Raw genomic sequence first — 16677 nt, forward strand, 5'->3', positions numbered from 1 at the left:
TATTACATTTTACATTTAATTTTTTCAACTTATCAATGAATTTACTTGAGTTAAGAAGTAATAGAGGTCTAAATTTAATGATTTTGAGCACCTACAGCCAAACCACACTGGACATGCCCAATCTCGTCTGATCTTGTAAGCCTTGTTGTGTTGGGCCTGGTTTGTACTTGGATGGGAGACCACCTGGGAATACCAGGTGCTGTAGGTAATTTTATATAGCCATAACATTCTTTTCTATTACATTTTACATTACATTTTTTCAACTTTTCAATAAATTTACTTGAGTTAAGAAGTAAAAGAGGTCTAATGTTAATGTTTTTGAGCACCTGCAGTCAAACCACACTGGACATGCCCAATCTCGTCTGATCTTGGAAGCTATGCAGTGTTGGGCCTGGTTAGTACTTGGATGGGAGACCCACTGGGAATACCAGGTGCTGTAGGTAATTTTATACTGCCATATCATTCTTTTCTATTACATTTTACATTTAATTTTTTCAACTTATCAATGAATTTACTTGAGTTAAGAAGTAATAGAGGTCTAAATGTAATGCTTTTGAGCACCTACAGCCAAACCACACTGGACATGCCCAATCTCGTCTGATCTTGTAAGCCTTGTTGTGTTGGGCCTGGTTTGTACTTGGATGGGAGACCACCTGGGAATACCAGTTGCTGTAGCAAATTTTATACAGCCAAAACATTCTTTTCTATTACATTTTACATTTAATTTTTTCAACTTATCATTGAATTTACTTGAGTTAAGAAGTAAAAGAGGTCTAAAGTTAATGTTTTTGAGCACCTACAACCAAACCACACTGGACATGCCCAATCTTGTTTGATCTTGGAAGCTATGCAGTGTTGGGACTGGTTAGTACTTGGATGGAAGACCACCTGGGAATACCAGGTGCTGTAGGTAATTTTATACTGGCAAAACATTCTTTTCTATTACATTTTACATTTCATTTTTCAACTTATCATTGAATTTACTTGAGTTAAGAAGTAAAAGAGGTCTAAAGTTAATGTTTTTGAGCACCTACAGCCAAACCACACTGGACATGCCCAATCTTGTTTGATCTTGGAAGCTATGCAGTGTTGGGCCTGGTTAGTACTTGGATGGGAGACCACCTGGGAATACCAGGTGCTGTAGGTAATTTTATACTGCCATAACATTCTTTTCTATTACATTTTACATTTAATTTTTTCAACTTATCAATGAATTTACTTGAGTTAAGAAGTAATAGAGGTCTAAAGTTAATGGTTTTGGGCACCTACAGCCAAACCACACTGGAAATGCCCAATCTCATCTGATCTTGGAAACTATGCAGTGTTGGGCCTGGTTAGTACTTGGATGGGAGACTACCTGGGCATGCCAGGTGCTGTAGGTAATTTTATGCAGCCATAACATTCTTTTCTATTACATTTTACTTTTAATTTTTTCAACTTATCAATGAATTTACTTGAGTTAAGAAGTAAAAGAGGTCTAAAGTTAAGGTTTTTGAGCACCTACAGTCAAACCACAGAGGACATGCCCAATCACATCTGATCTTGGAAGCTATGCAGTGTTGGGCATGGTTAGTACTTGGATGGGAGACCACCTGGGAATACCAGGTGCTGTAGGTAATTTTATACTGCCATAACATTCTTTTCTATTACATTTTACATTTAATTTTTTCAACTTATCAATGAATTTACTTGAGTTAAGAAGTAATAGAGGTCTAAAGTTAATGGTTTTGGGCACCTACAGCCAAACCACACTGGACATGCCCAATCTCGTCTGATCTTGGAAGCTATGCAGTGTTGGGCCTGGTTAGTACTTGGATGGGAGACCACCTGGGAATACCAGGAGCTGTAGGTAATTTTATACTGGCAAAACATTCTTTTCTATTACATTTTACATTTCATTTTTCAACTTATCATTGAATTTACTTGAGTTAAGAAGTAAAAGAGGTCTAAAGTTAATGCTTTTGAGCATCTACAGCCAAACCACACTGGACATGCCCAATCTTGTCTGATCTTGGAAGCTATGCAGTGTTGGGCCTGGTTAGTACTTGGATGGGAGACCACCTGGGAATACCAGGTGCTGTAGGTAATTTTATACTGCCATAACATTCTTTTCTATTACATTTTACATTTAATTTTTTCAACTTATCAATGAATTTACTTGAATTAAGAAGTAATAGAGGTCTAAATTTAATGCTTTTGAGCACCTACAGCCAAACCACACTGGACATGCCCAATCTCGTCTGATCTTGCAAAATATGCTGTGTTGGGACTGGTTTGTACTTGGATGGGAAACCACCTGGGAATACCAGGTGCTGAAGGTAATTTTAGACAGCCAAAGCATTCTTTTCTATTACATTTTACATTTAATTTTTTCAACTTATCAATGAATTTACTTGAGTTAAGAAGTAAAAGAGGTCTAAAGTTAATGTTTTTGAGCACCTACAGCCAAACCACATTGGACATGCCCAATCTCATCTGAACTTGGAAGCTAAACAGTGTTGGGCCTGGTTAGTACTTGGATGGGAGACCACCTGGGAATACCAGGTGCTGTAGGTAATTTTATACTGCCATAACATTCTTTTCTATTACATTTTACATTTAATTTTTTCAACTTATCAATGAATTTACTTGAGTTAAGAAGTAATAGAGGTCTAAATTTAATGATTTTGAGCACCTACAGCCAAACGACACTGGACATGCCCAATCTCGTCTGATCTTGTAAGCCTTGTTGTGTTGGGCCTGGCTTGTACTTGGATGGGAGACCACCTGGGAATACCAGTTGCTGTAGCAAATTTTATACAGCCAAAACATTCTTTTCTATTACATTTTACATTTAATTTTTTCAACTTATCATTGAATTTACTTGAGTTAAGAAGTAAAAGAGGTTTAAAGTTAATGTTTTTGAGCACCTACAGCCAAACCACACTGGACATGCCCAATCTTGTCTGATCTTGGAAGCTATGCAGTGTTGGGCCTGGTTAGTACTTGGATGGGAGACCACCTGGGAATACCAGGTGCTGTAGGTAATTTTATACTGCCATAACATTCTTTTCTATTGCATTTTACATTTAATTTTTTCAACTTATCAATGAATTTACTTGAGTTAAGAAGTAATAGAGGTCTAAAGTTAATGGATTTGGGCACCTACAGCCAAACCACACTGGACATGCCCAATCTCATCTGATCTTGGAAGCTATGCAGTGTTGGGCCTGGTTAGTACCTGGATGGGAGACCACCTGGGAAAACCAGGAGCTGTAGGTAATTTTATACTGGCAAAACATTCTTTTCTATTACATTTTACATTTCTTTTTTCTACTTATCATTGAATTTACTTGAGTTAAGAAGTAAAAGAGGTCTAAAGTTATTGTTTTTGAGCACCTACAGCCAAACCTCACTGGACATGCCCAATCTTGTCTGATCTTGGAAGCTATGCAGTGTTGGGCCTGGTTAGTACTTGGATGGGAGACCACCTGGGAATACCAGGAGCTGTAGGTAATTTTATACTGGCAAAACATTCTTTTCTATTACATTTTACATTTCTTTTTTCTACTTATCTTTGAATTTACTTGAGTTAAGAAGTAAAAGAGGTCTAAAGTTAATGTTTTTGAGCACCTACAGCCAAACCACACTGGACATGCCCAATCTTGTTTGATCTTGGAAGCTATGCAGTGTTGGGCTTGGTTAGTACTTGGATGGGAGAAAACCTGGGAATACCAGGTGCTGTAGGTAATTTTATACTGCCATAACATTCTTTTCTATTACATTTTACATTTATTTTTTCAACTTATCAATGAATTTACTTGAGTTAAGAAGTAATAGAGGTCTAAAGTTAATGGTTTTGGGCACCTACAGCAAAACCACACTGGACAAGCCCAATCTCATCTGGTCTTGGAAGCTATGCAGTGTTGGGCCTGGTTAGTACTTGGATGGGAGACCACCTGGGAATACGAGGAGCTGTAGGTAATATTATACTGCCATAACATTCTTTTCTATTACATTTTACATTTAATTTTTCAACTAATCATTGAATTTACTTGAGTTAAGAAGTAAAAGAGGTCTAAAGTTAATGTTTTTGAGCACCTACAGCCAAACCACACTGGACATGCCCGATCTCGTCTGATCTTGGAAGCTATGCAGTGTTGGGCCTGGTTAGTACTTGGATGGGAAACTACCTGGGCATGCCAGGTGCTGTAGGTAATTTTATGCAGCCATAACATTCTTTTCTATTAAATTTTACTTTTAATTTTTTCAACTTATCAATGAATTTTCTTGAGTTAAGAAGTAACAGAGGTCTAAAGTTAATGTTTTTGAGCACCTATAGTGAAACCACAGAGGACATGCCCAATCTCATCTGATCTTGGAAGCTATGCAGTGTTGGGCCTGGTTAGTACTTGGATGGGAGACCACCTGGGAATATCAGGTGCTGTAGGTAATTTTATACTGCCATAACATTCTTTTCTATTACATTTTACATTTAATTTTTTCAACTTATCAATGAATTTACTTGAGTTAAGAAGTAATAGAGGTCTAAATTTAATGCTTTTGAGCACCTACAGCCAAACCACACTGGACATGCCCAATCTCGTCTGATCTTGCAAACTATGCAGTGTTGGGCCTGGTTTGTACTTGGATGGGAAACCACCTGGGAATACCAGGTGCTGTAGGTAATTTTAGACAGCCAAAACATTCTTTTCTATTACATTTTACATTTAATTTTTTCAACTTATCAATGAATTTACTTGAGTTAAGAAGTAAAAGAGGTCTAAAGTTAATGTTTTTGAGCACCAACAGCCAAACCACGCTGGACTTGCCCAATCTCATCTGATCTTGGAAACTATGCAGTGTTGGGCCTGGTTAGTACTTGTATGGGAGACCACCTGGGAATACCAGGTGCTGTAGGTAATTTTATAGATGCATAGCATTCTTTTCTATTACATTTTACATTTAATTTTTTCAACTTATCAATGAATTTATTTGAGTTAAGAAGTAAAAGAGGTCTATAGTTAATGTTTTTGAGCACCTACAACCAAACCACACTGGACATACCCAATCTTGTTTGATCTTGGAAGCTATGCAGTGTTGGGCCTGGTTAGTACTTGGATGGGAGACCCCCTGGGAATACCAGGTGCTGTAGGTAATTTTATACTGCCATAACATTCTTTTCTATTACATTTTACATTTAATTTTTTCAACTTATCAATGAATTTACTTGAGTTAAGAAGTAATAGAGGTCTAAATTTAATGATTTTGAGCACCTACAGCCAAACCACACTGGACATGCCCAATCTTGTCTGATCTTGTAAGCCTTGCTGTGTTGGGCCTGGTTTGTACTTGGATGGGAGACCACCTGGGAATACCAGTTGCTGTAGCAAATTTTATACAGCCAAAACATTCTTTTCTATTACATTTTACATTTAATTTTTTCAACTTATCAATGAATTTACTTGAGTTAAGAAGTAAAAGAGGTCTAAAGTTAATGTTTTTGAGCACCAACAGCCAAACCACGCTGGACTTGCCCAATCTCATCTGATCTTGGAAACTATGCAGTGTTGGGCCTGGTTAGTACTTGTATGGGAGACCACCTGGGAATACCAGGTGCTGTAGGTAATTTTATAGATGCATAGCATTCTTTTCTATTACATTTTACATTTAATTTTTTCAACTTATCAATGAATTTATTTGAGTTAAGAAGTAAAAGAGGTCTATAGTTAATGTTTTTGAGCACCTACAACCAAACCACACTGGACATACCCAATCTTGTTTGATCTTGGAAGCTATGCAGTGTTGGGCCTGGTTAGTACTTGGATGGGAGACCCCCTGGGAATACCAGGTGCTGTAGGTAATTTTATACTGCCATAACATTCTTTTCTATTACATATTACATTTAATTTTTTCAACTTATCAATGAATTTACTTGAGTTAAGAAGTAATAGAGGTCTAAATTTAATGATTTTGAGCACCTACAGCCAAACCACACTGGACATGCCCAATCTCGTCTGATCTTGTAAGCCTTGCTGTGTTGGGCCTGGTTTGTACTTGGATGGGAGACCACCTGGGAATACCAGTTGCTGTAGCAAATTTTATACAGCCAAAACATTCTTTTCTATTACATTTTACATTTAATTTTTTCAACTTATCATTGAATTTACTTGAGTTAAGAAGTAAAAGAGGTCTAAAGTTAATGTTTTTGAGCACCTACAGCCAAACCACACTGGACATGCCCAATCTTGTCTGATCTTGGAAACTATGCAGTGTTGGGCCTGGTTAGTACTTGGATGGGAGACCACCTGGGAATACCAGGTGCTGTAGGTAATTTTATACTGCCATAACATTCTTTTCTATTACATTTTACATTTAATTTTTTCAACTTATCAATGAATTTACTTGAGTTAAGAAGTAATAGAGGTCTAAAGTTAATGGTTTTGGGCACCTACAGCCAAACCACACTGGACATGCCCAATCTCATCTGATCTTGGAAGCTATGCAGTGTTGGGCCTGGTTAGTACTTGGATGGGAGACCACCTGGGAATACCAGGAGCTGTAGGTAATTTTATGCTGGCAAAACATTCTTTTCTATTACATTTTACATTTCATTTTTCAACTTATCATTGAATTTACTTGAGTTAAGAAGTAAAAGAGGTCTAAAGTTATGGTTTTTGAGCACCTACAGCCAAACCTCACTGGACATGCCCAATCTTGTCTGATCTTGGAAGCTATGCAGTGTTGGGCCTGGTTAGTACTTGGATGGGAGACCACCTGGGAATACCAGGAGCTGTAGGTAATTTTATACTGGCAAAACATTCTTTTCTATTACATTTTACATTTCTTTTTTCAACTTATCTTTGAATTTACTTGAGTTAAGAAGTAAAAGAGGTCTAAAGTTAATGTTTTTGAGCACCTACAGCCAAACCACACTGGACATGCCCAATCTTGTTTGATCTTGGAAGCTATGCAGTGTTGGGCCTGGTTAGTACTTGGATGGGAGACCACCTGGGAATACCAGGTGCTGTAGGTAATTTTATCCTGCCATAACATTCTTTTCTATTACATTTTACATTTATTTTTTCAACTTATCAATGAATTTACTTGAGTTAAGAAGTAATAGAGGTCTAAAGTTAATGGTTTTGGGCACCTACAGCCAAACCACACTGGACATGCCCAATCTCGTCTGATCTTGGAAGTTATGCAGTGTTGGGCCTGGTTAGTACTTGGATGGGAGACCACCTGGGAATGCGAGGTGCTGTAGGTAATTTTATACTACCATAACATTCTTTTCTATTACATTTTTCATTTCATTTTTCAACTAATCATTGAATTTACTTGAGTTAAGAAGTAAGAGGTCTAAAGTTAATGTTTTTGAGCACCTACAGCCAAACCACACTGGACATGCCCAATCTCGTCTGAACTTGGAAACTATGCAGTGTTGGGCCTGGTAAGTACTTGGATGGGAGACCACCTGGGAATACCAGGTGCTGTAGATAATTTTATACTGCCATAACATTCTTTTCTATTACATTTTACATTTAATTTTTTCAACTTATCAATGAATTTACTTGAGTTAAGAAGTAATAGAGGTCTAAAGTTAATGGTTTTGAGCACCTACAGCCAAACCACACTGGACATGCCCAATCTCGTCTGAACTTGAAAGCTATGCAGTGTTGGGCCTGGTTAGTACTTGGATGGGAAACAACCTGGGAATACCAGGTGCTGTATGTAATTTTATACTGCCATAACATTCTTTTCTATTACATTTTACATTTAATTTTTTCAAATTATCAATGAATTTACTTGAGTTAAGAAGTAATAGAGGTCTAAAGTTAATGCTTTTGAGCACCTACAGCCAAACCACACTGGACATGCCCAATCTCGTCTGATCTTGGAAGCTATGCAGTGTTGGGCCTGGTTAGTACTTGGATGGGAGACCACCTGGGAATACCAGGTGCTGTAGGTAATTTTATATAGCCATAACATTCTTTTCTATTACATTTTACATTACATTTTTTCAACTTATCAATGAATTTACTTGAGTTAAGAAGTAAAAGAGGTCTAAAGTTAATGTTTTTGAGCACCTACAGTCAAACCACACTGGACATGCCAAATTTCATCTGATCTTGGAAGCTATGCAGTGTTGGGCCTGGTTAGTACTTGGATGGGAGACCACCTGGGAATACCAGGTGCTGTAGGTAATTTTATACTGCCATAACATTCTTTTCCATTACATTTTACATTTAATTTTTTCAACTTATCAATGAATTTACTTGAGTTAAGAAGTAAAAGAGGTCTAAAGTTAATGTTTTTGAGCACCTACTGCCAAACCACACTGGACATGCCCAATCTTGTTTGATCTTGGAAGCTATGCAGTATTGGGCCTGGTTAGTACTTGGATGGGAGACCACCTGGGAATACGAGGTGCTGTAGGTAATTTTATAGTGCCATGACATTCTTTTCTATTACATTTTACATTTAATTTTTTCAACTTATCAATGAATTTACTTGAGTTAAGAAGTAATAGAGGTCTAAAGATAATGGTTTTGGGCACCTACAGCCAAACCACACTGGACATGCCCAATCTCGTCTGATCTTGAAAGCTATGCAGTGTTGGGCCTGGTTAGTACTTGGATGGGAGACAACCTGGGAATACCAAGAGCTGTAGGTAATTTTATACTGCCAAAACATTCTTTTCTATTACATTTTACATTTCATTTTTCAACTTATCATTGAATTTACTTGAGTTAAGAAGTAAAAGAGGTCTAAAGTTAATGTTTTTGAGCACATACAGCCAAACCACACTGGACATGCCCAATCTCGTCTGATCTTGGAAGTTATGCAGTGTTGGGCCTGGTTAGTACTTGGATGGGAGACCACCTGGGAATGCGAGGTGCTGTAGGTAATTTTATACTACCATAACATTCTTTTCTATTACATTTTTCATTTCATTTTTCAACTAATCATTGAATTTACTTGAGTTAAGAAGTAAGAGGTCTAAAGTTAATGTTTTTGAGCACCTACAGCCAAACCACACTGGACATGCCCAATCTCGTCTGAACTTGGAAGCTATGCAGTGTTGGGCCTGGTAAGTACTTGGATTGGAGACCACCTGGGAATACCAGGTGCTGTAGATAATTTTATACTGCCATAACATTCTTTTCTATTACATTTTACATTTAATTTTTTCAACTTATCAATGAATTTACTTGAGTTAAGAAGTAATAGAGGTCTAAAGTTAATGGTTTTGAGCACCTACAGCCAAACCACACTGGACATGCCCAATCTCGTCTGAACTTGAAAGCTATGCAGTGTTGGGCCTGGTTAGTACTTGGATGGGAAACAACCTGGGAATACCAGGTGCTGTATGTAATTTTATACTGCCATAACATTCTTTTCTATTACATTTTACATTTAATTTTTTCAAATTATCAATGAATTTACTTGAGTTAAGAAGTAATAGAGGTCTAAAATTAATGGTTTTGGGCACCTACAGCCAAACCACACTGGACATGCCCAATATCGTCTGATTTTGGAAGCTATGCAGTGTTGGGCCTGGTTAGTACATGAATGGGAGACCACCTGGGAATACCAGGTGCTGTAGGTAATTTTAAACTGCCATAACATTTGTTTCCATTACATTTTACATTTCATTTTTCAACTTATCATTGAATTTACTTGAGTTAAGAAGTAAAAGAGGTCTAAAGTTAATATTTTTGAGCACCTACAGAAAAACCATACTGGACATGCCCAATCTCATCTGATCTTGGAAGCTATGCAGTGGTGGGCCTCGTTAGTACTTGGATGGGAGACCACCTTGTAATCCCAGGTGCTGTAGGTAATTTTATACTGCCATAACATTCTTTTCTACTACATTTTACATTTAATTTTTTCAACTTATCAATGAATTTACTTGAGTTAAGAAGTAATAGAGGTCTAAAGTTAATACTTTTGAGCACCTACAGCCAAACCACACTGGACATGCCCAATCTCGTCTGATCTTGGAAGCTATGCAGTGTTGGGCCTGGTTAGTACTTGGATGGGAGACCACCTGGGAATACCAGGTGCTGTAGGTAATTTTATATAGCCATAACATTCTTTTCTATTACATTTTACATTACATTTTTTCAACTTATCAATGAATTTACTTGAGTTAAGAAGTAAAAGAGGTCTAAAGTTAATGTTTTTGAGCACCTACAGTCAAACCACACTGGACATGCCAAATTTCATCTGATCTTGGAAGCTATGCAGTGTTGGGCCTGGTTAGTACTTGGATGGGAGACCACCTGGGAATACCAGGTGCTGTAGGTAATTTTATACTGCCATAACATTCTTTTCCATTACATTTTACATTTAATTTTTTCAACTTATCAATGAATTTACTTGAGTTAAGAAGTAAAAGAGGTCTAAAGTTAATGTTTTTGAGCACCTACTGCCAAACCACACTGGACATGCCCAATCTTGTTTGATCTTGGAAGCTATGCAGTATTGGGCCTGGTTAGTACTTGGATGGGAGACCACCTGGGAATACCAGGTGCTGTAGGTAATTTTATAGTGCCATGACATTCTTTTCTATTACATTTTACATTTAATTTTTTCAACTTATCAATGAATTTACTTGAGTTAAGAAGTAATAGAGGTCTAAAGATAATGGTTTTGGGAACCTACAGCCAAACCACACTGGACATGCCCAATCTCGTCTGATCTTGAAAGCTATGCAGTGTTGGGCCTGGTTAGTACTTGGATGGGAGACAACCTGGGAATACCAAGAGCTGTAGGTAATTTTATACTGCCAAAACATTCTTTTCTATTACATTTTACATTTCATTTTTCAACTTATCATTGAATTTACTTGAGTTAAGAAGTAAAAGAGGTCTAAAGTTAATGTTTTTGAGCACATACAGCCAAACCACACTGGACATGCCCAATCTCGTCTGATCTTGGAAGCTATGCAGTGTTGGGCCTGGTTAGTACTTTGATGGGAGACCACCTAGGAATCCCAGGTGCTGTAGGTAATTTTATACTGCCATAACAGTCTATTCTATTACATTTTACATTTAATTTTTTCAACTTATCAATGAATTTACTTGAGTTAAGAAGTAATAGAGGTCTAAAGTTAATGCTTTTGAGCACCTACAGCCAAACCACACTGGACATGCCCAATCTTGATTGATCTTGGAAGCTATGCAGTGTTGGGCCTGGTTAGTACTTGGACGGGAGACCACTTGGGAATACCAGGTGCTGTAGGAAATTTTATATAGCCATAACATTCTTTTCTATTAAATTTTACATTACATTTTTTCAACTTATCAATGAATTTACTTGAGTTAAAAAGTAAAAGAGGTCTAAAGTTAATGTTTTTGAGCACCTGCTGTCAAACCACACTGGACATGCCCAATCTCGTCTGATCTTGAAAGCTATGCAGTGTTGGGCCTGGTTAGTACTTGGATGGGAGACCCCCTGGGAATGCCAGGTGCTGTAGGTAATTTTATACTGCCATAACATTCTTTTCTATTACATTTTACATTTAATTTTTTCAACTTATCAATGAATTTACTTGAGTTAAGAAGTAATAGAGGTCTAAATTTAATGCTTTTGAGCACCTACAGCCAAACCACACTGGACATGCCCAATCTCGTCTGATCTTATAAGCTATGCAGTGTTGGGCCTGGTTTGTACTTGGATGGGAGACCACCTTGGAATTGCAGTTGCTGTAGGAAATTTTATACAGCCAAAACATTCTTTTCTATTACATTTTACATTTAATTTTTTCAACTTATCAATGAATTTACTTGAGTTAAGAAGTAAAAGAGGTCTAAAGTTAATGTTTTTGAGCACCTACAGCCAAACCACACTGGACATGCCCAATCTCGTCTGATCTTGGAAGTTATGCAGTGTTGGGCCTGGTTAGTACTTGGATGGGAGACCACCTGGGAATACCAGGAGCTGTAGGTAATTTTATACTGCCATAACATTATTTTCTATTACATTTTACATTTAATTTTTTCAACTTATCAATGAATTTACTTGAGTTAAGAAGTAATAGAGGTCTAAAGTTAATGTTTTTGAGCACCTACAGCCAAACCACACTGGACATGCCCAATTTCGTCTGATATTGGAAGCTATGCAGTGTTGGGCCTGGTTAGTACTTGGATGGGAGAACACATGGGAATACCAGGTGCAATAGGTAATTTTATACTGCCATAACATTCTTTTCTATTACATTTTACATTTCATTTTTCAACTAATCATTGAATTTGCTTGAGTTAAGAAGTAAAAGAGGTCTAAAGTTAATGTTTTTGAGCACCTACAGCCAAACTATACTGGACATGCCCAATCTCGTCTGATCTTGGAAGCTATGCAGTGTTGGGCCTTGTTCGTACTTGGATGGGAGACTACCTGGGAATGCCAGGTGCTGTAGGTAATTTTATGCAGCCATAACATTCTTTTCTATTACATTTTACTTTTAATTTTTTCAACTTATCAATGAATTTACTTGAGTTAAGAAGTAAAAGAGGTCTAAAGTTAATGTTTTTGAGCACCTACAGTCAAACCACAGAGGACATGCCCAATCTCATCTGTTCTTGGAAGTTATGCAGTGTTGGGCCTGGTTAGTACTTGGATGGGAGACCACCTGGGAATACTAGGAGCTGTAGGTAATTTTATACTGGGAAAACATTCTTTTCTATTACATTTTACATTTCATTTTTCAACTTATCATTGAATTTACTTGAGTTAAGCAGTAAAAGAGGTCTAAAGTTAATGTTTTTGAGCACCTACAGCCAAACCACACTGGACATGCCCAATCTCATCTGATCTTGGAAGCAATGCGGTGTTTGGCCTGGTTTCTACTTGGATGGGAGACCACCTGGGAATACCAGGTGCTGTAGGTAATTTTATACAGCCAAAACTTTCTTTTCTATTACAATTTACATTTAATTTTTTCAACTTATCAATGAATTTACTTGAGTTAAGAAGTAAAAGAGGTCTAAAGTTAATGTTTTTGAGCACCTACAGCCAAAGCACACTGGACATGCCCAATCTCGTCTGATCTTGGAAGCTATGCAGTGTTGGGCCTGGTTAGTACTTGGACAGGAGACCACCTGGGAATACCAGGTGCTGTAGGTAATTTTATATAGCCATAACATTCTTTTCTATTACATTTTACATTACATTTTTTCAACTTATCAATGAATTTACTTGAGTTAAGAAGTAAAAGATGTCTAAAGTTAATGTTTTTGAGCACCTACAGTCAAACCACACTGGACATGCACAATCTCGTCTGATCTTGGAAGCTATGCAGTGTTGGGCTTGGTTAGTACTTGGATGGGAGACCCCCTGGGAATACCAGGTGCTGTAGGTAATTTTATACTGCCATAACATTCTTTTCTATTACATTTTACATTTAATTTTTTCAACATATCAATGAATTTACTTGAGTTAAGAAGTAATAGAGGTCTAAATTTAATGCTTTTGAGCACCTACAGCCAAACCACACTGGACATGCCCAATCTCGTCTGATCTTGTAAGCTTTGCTGTGTTGGGCCTGGTTTGTACTTGGATGGGAGACCACCTGGGAATACCAGTACCTGTTGGAAATTTTATACAGCCAAAACATTCTTTTCTATTACATTTTACATCTAATATTTTCAACTTATCAATGAATTTACTTGAGTTAAGAAGTAAAAGAGGTCTAAAATTAATGTTTTTGAGCACCTACAGCCAAACCACACTGGACATTCCCAATCTTGTTTGATCTTGGAAACTATGTAGTGTTGGGCCTGGTTAGTACTTGGATGGGAGACCACCTGGGAATACCAGGTGCTGTAGGTAATTTTATACTGCCATAACATTCTTTTCTATTACATTTTACATTTAATTTTTTCAGCTTATCAATGAATTTACTTGAGTTAAGAAGTAATAGAGGTCTAAAGTTAAGGCTTTGGGCACCTACAGCCAAACCACACTGGACATGCCCAATCTCGTCTGATCTTGGAAGCTATGCAGTGTTGGGCCTGGTTAGTACTTGGATGGGAGACCACCTGGGACTACCAGGTGCTGTAGGTAATTTTATATAGTCATAACATTCTTTTCTATTACATTTTACATTACATTTTTTCAACTTATCAATGAATTAACTTGAGTTAAGAAGTAAAAGAGGTCTAAAGTTAATGTTTTTGAGCACCTACAGTCAAACCACACTGGACATGCCCAATCTCGTCTGATCTTGAAAGCTATGCAGTGTTGGGCCTGGTTAGTACTTGGATGGGAGACCACCTGGGAATGCGAGGTGCTGTAGGTAATTTTATACTACCATAACATTCTTTTCTATTACATTTTTCATTTCATTTTTCAACTAATCATTGAATTTACTTGAGTTAAGAAGTAAGAGGTCTAAAGTTAATGTTTTTGAGCACCTACAGCCAAACCACACTGGACATGCCCAATCTCGTCTGAACTTGGAAGCTATGCAGTGTTGGGCCTGGTAAGTACTTGGATGGGAGACCACCTGGGAATACCAGGTGCTGTAGATAATTTTATACTGCCATAACATTCTTTTCTATTACATTTCACATTTAATTTTTTCAACTTATCAATGAATTTACTTGAGTTAAGAAGTAATAGAGGTCTAAAGTTAATGGTTTTGAGCACCTACAGCCAAACCACACTGGACATGCCCAATCTCATCTGAACTTGAAAGCTATGCAGTGTTGGGCCTGGTTAGTACTTGGATGGGAAACAACCTGGGAATACCAGGTGCTGTATGTAATTTTATACTGCCATAACATTCTTTTCTATTACATTTTACATTTAATTTTTTCAAATTATCAATGAATTTACTTGAGTTAAGAAGTAATAGAGGTCTAAAATTAATGGTTTTGGGCACCTATAGCCAAACCACACTGGACATGCCCAATATCGTCTGATTTTGGAAGCTATGCAGTGTTGGGCCTGGTTAGTACATGAATGGGAGACCACCTGGGAATACCAGGTGCTGTAGGTAATTTTATACTGCCATAACATTCGTTTCCATTACATTTTACATTTCATTTTTCAACTTATCATTGAATTTACTTGAGTTAAGAAGTAAAAGAGGTCTAAAGTTAATGTTTTTGAGCACCTACAGCCAAACCATACTGGACATGCCCAATCTCATCTGATCTTGGAAGCTATGCAGTGGTGGGCCTCGTTAGTACTTGGATGGGAGACCACCTAGTAATCCCAGGTGCTGTAGGTAATTTTATACTGCCATAACATTCTTTTCTACTACATTTTACATTTAATTTTTTCAACTTATCAATGAATTTACTTGAGTTAAGAAGTAATAGAGGTCTAAAGTTAATGCTTTTGAGCACCTACAGCCAAACCAAACTGGACATGCCCAATCTCGTCTGATCTTGGAAGCTATGCAGTGTTGGGCCTGGTTAGTACTTGGATGGGAGACCTCCTGGGAATACCAGGTGCTGTAGGTAATTTTATATAGCCATAACATTCTTTTCTATTACATTTTACATTACATTTTTTCAACTTATCAATGAATTTACTTGAGTTAAGAAGTAAAAGAGGTCTAAAGTTAATGTTTTTGAGCACCTACAGTCAAACCACACTGGACATGCCCAATTTCATCTGATCTTGGAAGCTATGCAGTGTTGGGCCTGGTTAGTACTTGGATGGGAGACCACCTGGGAATACCAGGTGCTGTAGGTAATTTTATACTGCCATAACATTCTTTTCCATTACATTTTACATTTAATTTTTTCAACTTATCAATGAATTTACTTGAGTTAAGAAGTAAAAGAGGTCTAAAGTTAATGTTTTTGAGCACCTACTGCCAAACCACACTGGACATGCCCAATCTTGTTTGATCTTGGAAGCTATGCAGTATTGGGCCTGGTTAGTACTTGGATGGGAGACCACCTGGGAATACCAGGTGCTGTAGGTAATTTTATAGTGCCATGACATTCTTTTCTATTACATTTTACATTTAATTTTTTCAACTTATCAATGAATTCACTTGAGTTAAGAAGTAATAGAGGTCTAAAGATAATGGTTTTGGGCACCTACAGCCAAACCACACTGGACATGCCCAATCTCGTCTGATCTTGAAAGCTATGCAGTGTTGGGCCTGGTTAGTACTTGGATGGGAGACAACCTGGGAATACCAAGAGCTGTAGGTAATTTTATACTGCCAAAACATTCTTTTCTATTACATTTTACATTTCATTTTTCAACTTATCATTGAATTTACTTGAGTTAAGAAGTAAAAGAGGTCTAAAGTTAATGTTTTTGAGCACATACAGCCAAACCACACTGGACATGCCCAATCTCGTCTGATCTTGGAAGCTATGCAGTGTTGGGCCTGGTTAGTACTTTGATGGGAGACCACCTAGGAATCCCAGGTGCTGTAGGTAATTTTATACTGCCATAACAGTCTATTCTATTACATTTTACATTTAATTTTTTCAACTTATCAATGAATTTACTTGAGTTAAGAAGTAATAGAGGTCTAAAGTTAAAGCTTTTGAGCACCTACAGCCAAACCACACTGGACATGCCCAATCTTGTTTGATCTTGGAAGCTATGCAGTGTTGGGCCTGGTTAGTACTTGGACGGGAGACCACTTGGGAATACCAGGTGCTGTAGGAAATTTTATATAGCCATAACATTCTTTTCTATTAAATTTTACATTAC

At 37.3% G+C, this 16677-nt stretch overlaps 5 non-coding genes and 60 pseudogenes across 5 annotated transcripts; all 65 read left to right on the plus strand.

The window, feature by feature from the left end:
- The first annotated feature begins 89 nt into the window (after nt 1–89).
- Nucleotides 90–208, plus strand: LOC148493460 (5S ribosomal RNA; annotated as a pseudogene).
- Nucleotides 209–324: 116 nt separating this feature from the next.
- Nucleotides 325–443, plus strand: LOC148493461 (5S ribosomal RNA; annotated as a pseudogene).
- A 351-nt stretch (nt 444–794) lies between these two features.
- Nucleotides 795–913, plus strand: LOC148493462 (5S ribosomal RNA; annotated as a pseudogene).
- A 115-nt stretch (nt 914–1028) lies between these two features.
- LOC148493463 (5S ribosomal RNA) lies at nt 1029–1147 on the plus strand (annotated as a pseudogene).
- Nucleotides 1148–1263: 116 nt separating this feature from the next.
- LOC148493464 (5S ribosomal RNA) lies at nt 1264–1382 on the plus strand (annotated as a pseudogene).
- Nucleotides 1383–1498: 116 nt separating this feature from the next.
- LOC148493465 (5S ribosomal RNA) lies at nt 1499–1617 on the plus strand (annotated as a pseudogene).
- A 116-nt stretch (nt 1618–1733) lies between these two features.
- LOC148493466 (5S ribosomal RNA) lies at nt 1734–1852 on the plus strand (annotated as a pseudogene).
- Nucleotides 1853–1967: 115 nt separating this feature from the next.
- LOC148493467 (5S ribosomal RNA) lies at nt 1968–2086 on the plus strand (annotated as a pseudogene).
- A 116-nt stretch (nt 2087–2202) lies between these two features.
- Nucleotides 2203–2321, plus strand: LOC148493468 (5S ribosomal RNA; annotated as a pseudogene).
- A 116-nt stretch (nt 2322–2437) lies between these two features.
- Nucleotides 2438–2556, plus strand: LOC148493469 (5S ribosomal RNA). Its single transcript, XR_015870986.1, has one exon. It is a non-coding gene; the product is annotated as a 5S ribosomal RNA (ribosomal RNA).
- Nucleotides 2557–2907: 351 nt separating this feature from the next.
- LOC148493470 (5S ribosomal RNA) lies at nt 2908–3026 on the plus strand (annotated as a pseudogene).
- A 116-nt stretch (nt 3027–3142) lies between these two features.
- LOC148493471 (5S ribosomal RNA) lies at nt 3143–3261 on the plus strand (annotated as a pseudogene).
- Nucleotides 3262–3376: 115 nt separating this feature from the next.
- LOC148493472 (5S ribosomal RNA) lies at nt 3377–3495 on the plus strand (annotated as a pseudogene).
- Nucleotides 3496–3610: 115 nt separating this feature from the next.
- Nucleotides 3611–3729, plus strand: LOC148493473 (5S ribosomal RNA; annotated as a pseudogene).
- A 115-nt stretch (nt 3730–3844) lies between these two features.
- On the plus strand, nt 3845–3963 carry LOC148493474 (5S ribosomal RNA; annotated as a pseudogene).
- A 115-nt stretch (nt 3964–4078) lies between these two features.
- On the plus strand, nt 4079–4197 carry LOC148493475 (5S ribosomal RNA; annotated as a pseudogene).
- Nucleotides 4198–4313: 116 nt separating this feature from the next.
- Nucleotides 4314–4432, plus strand: LOC148493476 (5S ribosomal RNA; annotated as a pseudogene).
- A 116-nt stretch (nt 4433–4548) lies between these two features.
- On the plus strand, nt 4549–4667 carry LOC148493477 (5S ribosomal RNA; annotated as a pseudogene).
- Nucleotides 4668–4783: 116 nt separating this feature from the next.
- On the plus strand, nt 4784–4902 carry LOC148493478 (5S ribosomal RNA; annotated as a pseudogene).
- Nucleotides 4903–5018: 116 nt separating this feature from the next.
- On the plus strand, nt 5019–5137 carry LOC148493479 (5S ribosomal RNA; annotated as a pseudogene).
- Nucleotides 5138–5488: 351 nt separating this feature from the next.
- LOC148493480 (5S ribosomal RNA) lies at nt 5489–5607 on the plus strand (annotated as a pseudogene).
- Nucleotides 5608–5723: 116 nt separating this feature from the next.
- Nucleotides 5724–5842, plus strand: LOC148493481 (5S ribosomal RNA; annotated as a pseudogene).
- Nucleotides 5843–6193: 351 nt separating this feature from the next.
- LOC148493482 (5S ribosomal RNA) lies at nt 6194–6312 on the plus strand (annotated as a pseudogene).
- A 116-nt stretch (nt 6313–6428) lies between these two features.
- On the plus strand, nt 6429–6547 carry LOC148493483 (5S ribosomal RNA). Its single transcript, XR_015871239.1, has one exon. It is a non-coding gene; the product is annotated as a 5S ribosomal RNA (ribosomal RNA).
- Nucleotides 6548–6662: 115 nt separating this feature from the next.
- On the plus strand, nt 6663–6781 carry LOC148493484 (5S ribosomal RNA; annotated as a pseudogene).
- A 115-nt stretch (nt 6782–6896) lies between these two features.
- On the plus strand, nt 6897–7015 carry LOC148493485 (5S ribosomal RNA; annotated as a pseudogene).
- A 115-nt stretch (nt 7016–7130) lies between these two features.
- Nucleotides 7131–7249, plus strand: LOC148493486 (5S ribosomal RNA; annotated as a pseudogene).
- Nucleotides 7250–7362: 113 nt separating this feature from the next.
- Nucleotides 7363–7481, plus strand: LOC148493487 (5S ribosomal RNA; annotated as a pseudogene).
- Nucleotides 7482–7597: 116 nt separating this feature from the next.
- LOC148493488 (5S ribosomal RNA) lies at nt 7598–7716 on the plus strand (annotated as a pseudogene).
- A 116-nt stretch (nt 7717–7832) lies between these two features.
- Nucleotides 7833–7951, plus strand: LOC148493489 (5S ribosomal RNA). The gene has a single exon (XR_015870228.1). It is a non-coding gene; the product is annotated as a 5S ribosomal RNA (ribosomal RNA).
- Nucleotides 7952–8067: 116 nt separating this feature from the next.
- On the plus strand, nt 8068–8186 carry LOC148493490 (5S ribosomal RNA; annotated as a pseudogene).
- A 116-nt stretch (nt 8187–8302) lies between these two features.
- LOC148493491 (5S ribosomal RNA) lies at nt 8303–8421 on the plus strand (annotated as a pseudogene).
- A 116-nt stretch (nt 8422–8537) lies between these two features.
- LOC148493492 (5S ribosomal RNA) lies at nt 8538–8656 on the plus strand (annotated as a pseudogene).
- A 115-nt stretch (nt 8657–8771) lies between these two features.
- On the plus strand, nt 8772–8890 carry LOC148493493 (5S ribosomal RNA; annotated as a pseudogene).
- A 113-nt stretch (nt 8891–9003) lies between these two features.
- On the plus strand, nt 9004–9122 carry LOC148493494 (5S ribosomal RNA; annotated as a pseudogene).
- Nucleotides 9123–9238: 116 nt separating this feature from the next.
- On the plus strand, nt 9239–9357 carry LOC148493495 (5S ribosomal RNA; annotated as a pseudogene).
- Nucleotides 9358–9473: 116 nt separating this feature from the next.
- LOC148493496 (5S ribosomal RNA) lies at nt 9474–9592 on the plus strand (annotated as a pseudogene).
- Nucleotides 9593–9707: 115 nt separating this feature from the next.
- On the plus strand, nt 9708–9826 carry LOC148493497 (5S ribosomal RNA; annotated as a pseudogene).
- A 116-nt stretch (nt 9827–9942) lies between these two features.
- Nucleotides 9943–10061, plus strand: LOC148493498 (5S ribosomal RNA). Its single transcript, XR_015870230.1, has one exon. It is a non-coding gene; the product is annotated as a 5S ribosomal RNA (ribosomal RNA).
- Nucleotides 10062–10177: 116 nt separating this feature from the next.
- Nucleotides 10178–10296, plus strand: LOC148493499 (5S ribosomal RNA; annotated as a pseudogene).
- Nucleotides 10297–10412: 116 nt separating this feature from the next.
- LOC148493500 (5S ribosomal RNA) lies at nt 10413–10531 on the plus strand (annotated as a pseudogene).
- Nucleotides 10532–10647: 116 nt separating this feature from the next.
- LOC148493501 (5S ribosomal RNA) lies at nt 10648–10766 on the plus strand (annotated as a pseudogene).
- A 115-nt stretch (nt 10767–10881) lies between these two features.
- Nucleotides 10882–11000, plus strand: LOC148493502 (5S ribosomal RNA; annotated as a pseudogene).
- Nucleotides 11001–11116: 116 nt separating this feature from the next.
- On the plus strand, nt 11117–11235 carry LOC148493503 (5S ribosomal RNA; annotated as a pseudogene).
- Nucleotides 11236–11351: 116 nt separating this feature from the next.
- On the plus strand, nt 11352–11470 carry LOC148493504 (5S ribosomal RNA; annotated as a pseudogene).
- Nucleotides 11471–11821: 351 nt separating this feature from the next.
- LOC148493505 (5S ribosomal RNA) lies at nt 11822–11940 on the plus strand. Its single transcript, XR_015870543.1, has one exon. It is a non-coding gene; the product is annotated as a 5S ribosomal RNA (ribosomal RNA).
- A 116-nt stretch (nt 11941–12056) lies between these two features.
- On the plus strand, nt 12057–12175 carry LOC148493506 (5S ribosomal RNA; annotated as a pseudogene).
- A 115-nt stretch (nt 12176–12290) lies between these two features.
- On the plus strand, nt 12291–12409 carry LOC148493507 (5S ribosomal RNA; annotated as a pseudogene).
- A 116-nt stretch (nt 12410–12525) lies between these two features.
- On the plus strand, nt 12526–12644 carry LOC148493508 (5S ribosomal RNA; annotated as a pseudogene).
- Nucleotides 12645–12759: 115 nt separating this feature from the next.
- On the plus strand, nt 12760–12878 carry LOC148493509 (5S ribosomal RNA; annotated as a pseudogene).
- A 116-nt stretch (nt 12879–12994) lies between these two features.
- Nucleotides 12995–13113, plus strand: LOC148493510 (5S ribosomal RNA; annotated as a pseudogene).
- Nucleotides 13114–13229: 116 nt separating this feature from the next.
- On the plus strand, nt 13230–13348 carry LOC148493511 (5S ribosomal RNA; annotated as a pseudogene).
- A 351-nt stretch (nt 13349–13699) lies between these two features.
- On the plus strand, nt 13700–13818 carry LOC148493512 (5S ribosomal RNA; annotated as a pseudogene).
- Nucleotides 13819–13933: 115 nt separating this feature from the next.
- Nucleotides 13934–14052, plus strand: LOC148493513 (5S ribosomal RNA; annotated as a pseudogene).
- Nucleotides 14053–14168: 116 nt separating this feature from the next.
- On the plus strand, nt 14169–14287 carry LOC148493514 (5S ribosomal RNA; annotated as a pseudogene).
- Nucleotides 14288–14400: 113 nt separating this feature from the next.
- LOC148493515 (5S ribosomal RNA) lies at nt 14401–14519 on the plus strand (annotated as a pseudogene).
- Nucleotides 14520–14635: 116 nt separating this feature from the next.
- Nucleotides 14636–14754, plus strand: LOC148493516 (5S ribosomal RNA; annotated as a pseudogene).
- Nucleotides 14755–14870: 116 nt separating this feature from the next.
- On the plus strand, nt 14871–14989 carry LOC148493517 (5S ribosomal RNA; annotated as a pseudogene).
- A 115-nt stretch (nt 14990–15104) lies between these two features.
- On the plus strand, nt 15105–15223 carry LOC148493518 (5S ribosomal RNA; annotated as a pseudogene).
- Nucleotides 15224–15339: 116 nt separating this feature from the next.
- Nucleotides 15340–15458, plus strand: LOC148493519 (5S ribosomal RNA; annotated as a pseudogene).
- Nucleotides 15459–15574: 116 nt separating this feature from the next.
- Nucleotides 15575–15693, plus strand: LOC148493520 (5S ribosomal RNA; annotated as a pseudogene).
- Nucleotides 15694–15809: 116 nt separating this feature from the next.
- LOC148493521 (5S ribosomal RNA) lies at nt 15810–15928 on the plus strand (annotated as a pseudogene).
- A 116-nt stretch (nt 15929–16044) lies between these two features.
- LOC148493522 (5S ribosomal RNA) lies at nt 16045–16163 on the plus strand (annotated as a pseudogene).
- A 115-nt stretch (nt 16164–16278) lies between these two features.
- On the plus strand, nt 16279–16397 carry LOC148493523 (5S ribosomal RNA; annotated as a pseudogene).
- A 116-nt stretch (nt 16398–16513) lies between these two features.
- Nucleotides 16514–16632, plus strand: LOC148493524 (5S ribosomal RNA; annotated as a pseudogene).
- Nucleotides 16633–16677: the final 45 nt, after the last annotated feature.

This window comes from Taudactylus pleione, unplaced genomic scaffold, assembly GCF_031769625.1.
Source record: "Taudactylus pleione unplaced genomic scaffold, aTauple2 ptg000550l, whole genome shotgun sequence".
NCBI lineage: Eukaryota > Metazoa > Chordata > Amphibia > Anura > Myobatrachidae > Taudactylus > Taudactylus pleione.